At 27.0% G+C, this 4,613-nt stretch overlaps 1 long non-coding RNA gene across 1 annotated transcript in view; it reads left to right on the forward strand.

Moving 5' to 3' along the window:
• The first annotated feature begins 3,944 nt into the window (after positions 1–3,944).
• The window catches only part of LOC107475471 (uncharacterized), a 2,008-nt gene continuing 1,339 nt past the window's right edge, over positions 3,945–4,613 (forward strand). The window contains exons 1-2 of the long non-coding RNA XR_001589519.3: positions 3,945–4,060; positions 4,299–4,512. This is a non-coding gene — a long non-coding RNA (uncharacterized LOC107475471). The remainder of the gene's footprint in view (positions 4,061–4,298; positions 4,513–4,613) is intronic.

The raw sequence follows: 4,613 nt of genomic DNA on the forward strand, positions 1-4,613 counted from the left end.
GTAAAAATAATAACTAAAATTTTTATTATTTTATTTTTATCTACAAAGATCCTAGTTTTCTTAGCCGACGAGTACTTTTGTCGCCTACGATTTTTTTGTAAAAATGGTTTGATTCTATAAATCTTTTGTGCTATAATCTATAATGTCAGGACAAAATTGACATAATTTTAAAAGATTTATATTCCTGTAATGTAATTACGGGTAAAAATACTAGTATTCAACTAACTCTATAAACATACTAATCAATAATTAACTGAAAACTTAATTTTACTAACTATTTATCATTCTAATCTAATCTAACTACATATTCAACTAATTAACATCTAACTCACAACTTAAACTAACTATTTCAACTAAACTAACTAACAATTAACTAATAAGTTACTCTAACTAACATATTGTAAACGGTAATTCTACTTGAAAATAATAATTTAAAAAATCAAACAAACATATTATATACTGACTTAAAACTGATGATCTAGTAGATAAAGAATTTTATGGACGTTTGAAGACAGAAAATCTCGTAGAGAAGAATTTGAAAATGACAAACAAAGAAGGAAGAAAGAAAATTTGGAAGAGTGAAAAGTTGAAAGCGACAAACTAAATGGCCCCACAATTTATATAACATGGCGAGCTTAACGTGAAGTTCGCCGGAAATGTAGCAAACTCTATTAAAATAATGGAGTTCGCCGAAGAGTACGGCAAATTTGCTGTAAACTAAAAAAAAAAGTGTCTCAAAAATTAAAGTTTAAATAATTGGTTTTTGGAAATAAAGTTTTTTTATTTTATTTCAGAAAAAAAATTATTATCATCAATTTTTGGATGCGAAAGATACATTCACAATCTTCTTACTACTAGAATAATCTTGATTATGATTGATACTAATACTAATATATGGATAAACAAATTATAATCAACTATCAAAAGAGATAATTTATCTTTTATTTTAGATAAAGTAGGATAAAATTTATCAAAATATCGGTTCAAACTGTTGGAATTTCGAAATTGTGAATCGATCTCTTGTTTCTTTGGTGTTTTTTTCGTGGGTATCTTTTTCTGTTGTGACATAATAATAATAACAATAGTAATAATAATAATAATAATAATAATAATAATAATAATAATAATAATAATAATAAAAGGAGAAGAAGAAAAACAGATATTCCTTTTCTTACTAAAGTTCTTATCTACAATAGCACCTATAGCAACAATGTGCATATTACTGGACACGTTGAAGTATCTATGTTTTTTGAATTTATTTAATGCCATAATGTTTGGACTTTAATTCCAAACCTGCGTCGTATTAGACCTGAAATTCATTCTAACTTATACACCCATTCAACGCTGAACTAGCTACTACTAGGCTAGCTAATTTCAGTTACCTACAACAATAATTAACAACTTATCTAACTATCATATGTGGACCTATGGATTGGACAACTGAACTATGCCTAATCCACATTATTTATTATTATTATTATTATTATTATTATTATTATTATTATTATTATTATTATTAGTGATCTATGATTTGTTTTTGTCAAACTCTAGTTTCTGTGCATGGAATTTGGAATCACAAGTAAGCTTTTTTGATAGGATAATCACAAGGGAACAAAGAAGCAAATTAACACATTAGCTTTTAAGTGATGTGATATAAGGCATGGCTTGGATTTATAAGCACGATTAAGATAAGTTTCTCATTGCCTCACCTAATCAGGCAAATAATAATAATAATAATTCATCTCTATATACTTTTATAATTTAAATAGGATTTTTAAATCACCAGTTTTCTTCTCTCCCATATTTACACCTATTTTTTAGCATAAAATATTATTTTAGACTCTAATATTTAAATTAAATTTTATTTTCGTCCTTAATATTTAAAATATCTTATTTTCATCTTAAATATTTTATTTTATCATTCAGTTAAAATATTTTTTTGAAAATACCTTTTCTTTTATTATAATTTTTTGTAGGTAGTGACCAACAAAAATATTATTTATACACTAAAATCAGCCGTTAAAATCAGTCACCAATGTATTTGTATATAAATACATGTGTAGTTTAATTTATTTTTAATATTTATTTGTATTTTAACATGTATTTTATACTGATGGCTGACTTTGGTGACTGATTTTAGTGTACACATAGTATTATCGCAATTGTAGTAATTATAATCTGAGAGTAAAAATAAAGAAAAAAATAATAGAAAGAAAAAATAGATAATAAATAGAAAATTATAATTTTAAAAGAAAAATCATTTTGACCAAAACTAAAAATAGAATAAAATGAAATGTAAATAAGACAAAAATAGAATATTTAAATGTTAAAAATAATTAAAATTTAATAAAATATTAAATACTAAAACAGTACCCTAGCCTATTTTTAACTACTGAACTATAATTACTTCGTGTTATTATCTATATTTTAAAAAATTAATCACCAAAGGCAAAAACGCAACTTGACGAATACTGGTCTCACAAGGTACTAGCACATACATAATTATAATTTAATTTTGTCTCCCAAGGCAACAGTTTCAATATGAATAAAATTGTACCTTCTGCCACCTAATCCTCTAACTTGGCTGGCTCCTTAGCAGTTGATGGCAAAATATATTTGAATACCTTTCTGTGAGGTGTGTATACTGTATAGGCATTTAACACAATTTAATAAAAAAGTTATGTATTAATTAAAATGAGAATTTATTACTAAAATTTAAGGGTGACCAAATAATCAATATCATGATGAGTAAGTAGCTTGTATTATTAAGGCACCAGAGCAATGTATAATAGACCTGTCAAAATTGCGGTGAAACCGCTCATCTGAAATAAAATTTAAAATTTAAAAAATCTAAATTCTTTTAAATGTATATACCCATAAAAATAGAGACATAAATAATTTTACTCTAACGCATTATTTAATTAAAACAATTCTTTTAGTTTATTTTAATCTTTGTATTGATATTTTTTTTATTTGTCTTATATTTTTTTTAGGAGATAATAATTATTGAACTTCAAATTTTGCTGACATAAAAATTCTGATATTAAATCATAAACTTTTAAAAAAATTAAACTAATAAAAAATATATAAATATTTATATCTTTAATAAAAATATCCAAATATGTCTATAAATAAAATTAGGATATTCTTAAATTATAGATCTCGAAATTGATTGAAACTAAAAATATATAATATTATTTTAAAACCGAAAAAATAATTAACTAAGTCCAGTGCAACAAAATACTAACTGGCATGATTATTATTTTTAGAAATAAAATGTATATTTAAAGACATGTAAAAGAAATGTGTCAAATCATGAAGTAGCTAGAATACAAACAAGTGACTCAACATCCCCTAATAATCTTACCAAAACATTTCAACCATTTATTAGCTTTTCTTTTGTGTCATAGTACGTATGCTAATATCACTTTGTTTTGTAACGCCAATCAAACATTAAGATAGTGACATAGGAACGCATGCTCTACATTAATAAGCCAAGGCCTAAAAATATTTTATATTCAAGTACCAATACCATCCTTTAAATTATGCAGCCAAATTTCTCTTACTTAAAAGGTTAAAAGGGAAAAATAAAAAATAAACAAAAGAAAAGAAACAATGATAAATTAAAGAAACCACCTCCCTTCTTCCCTACCTTTACACAGTGTTTGTTTTAAGAGAATTTAGGAGGAAAGAAAACAAAGGAAAAGAAAATGGGTGGAAAATTTAATTTTCCTCTGTTTGGATCAGCAGGGAAATTGCTTGGAAAACAAAAAAGTATATGTAGGGCCCAGCTTAATTTTTTCCGCCCAAAGCTGCGAAGAAAACTGGGATGAAAATGCCAAAATGGATAAAATTACATATATGCCCTTTCATTAGTAGCAGAACAAAATCCCTAATTCACTCTTTTGAAAAGAAAAACACGTCTCTTCTTCTTCCCTGTTTTTCCGTCATCTTCAACAGCGACGCCAAAGCTTCCTAACTCCGTCGGCATCGCTGCATGAGCTTCATCATCGTAGTGACAGCTCCACCGCATCTTCATCCCTGCATCCTCATGCCAAAGGTGCGTTTTTTTTCTGTTGTAGTGGTAGTTTTTCCCAAAAAATGAAATGCAAAAATCATCACAGTACATATTTTGAATTCTTCTTTTGGTTTTCAACTGAGATATTGTTCTGATTCTATGTTCTATGTATGATTCTTATGTTTGTAGTGGAAAATTAATCCATGCTTTTTTTCGTTATTTTCAATTGGGTCTTTCATCCTAATTCAAAAATCCAACCACATTCTTTGGTTTTCAACAGGATTGTTCTGTTCTTTAACTGCTCTCTCTTCTCTCCTCTTCTCCAAGGGGCAATTTTCTCCGAAGCTTCAGAGGAAAAAAACAGAAGAACCATCATAAAAGAAACACAGAGTGTACCTTAAAAACAAAGCAGAAGGAGTCTTTTGCTGGCATTGAAACAGTTTATTTCAGAAACAACCACACGCACACCAAGTGTTTGTTGGTTTGATACAAAGGTTATTATTTAACTCTTCAAACATCACTGCTCCCCCTTCCCCGTTTTGGTTCTTTTTCATTCGTTTGGTCCACAAAGAAATAATTTTTAACTCATAAGAAA

Source organism: Arachis duranensis, chromosome 2, assembly GCF_000817695.3.
Source record: "Arachis duranensis cultivar V14167 chromosome 2, aradu.V14167.gnm2.J7QH, whole genome shotgun sequence".
In the NCBI taxonomy this organism is placed as follows: Eukaryota; Viridiplantae; Streptophyta; class Magnoliopsida; order Fabales; family Fabaceae; genus Arachis; species Arachis duranensis.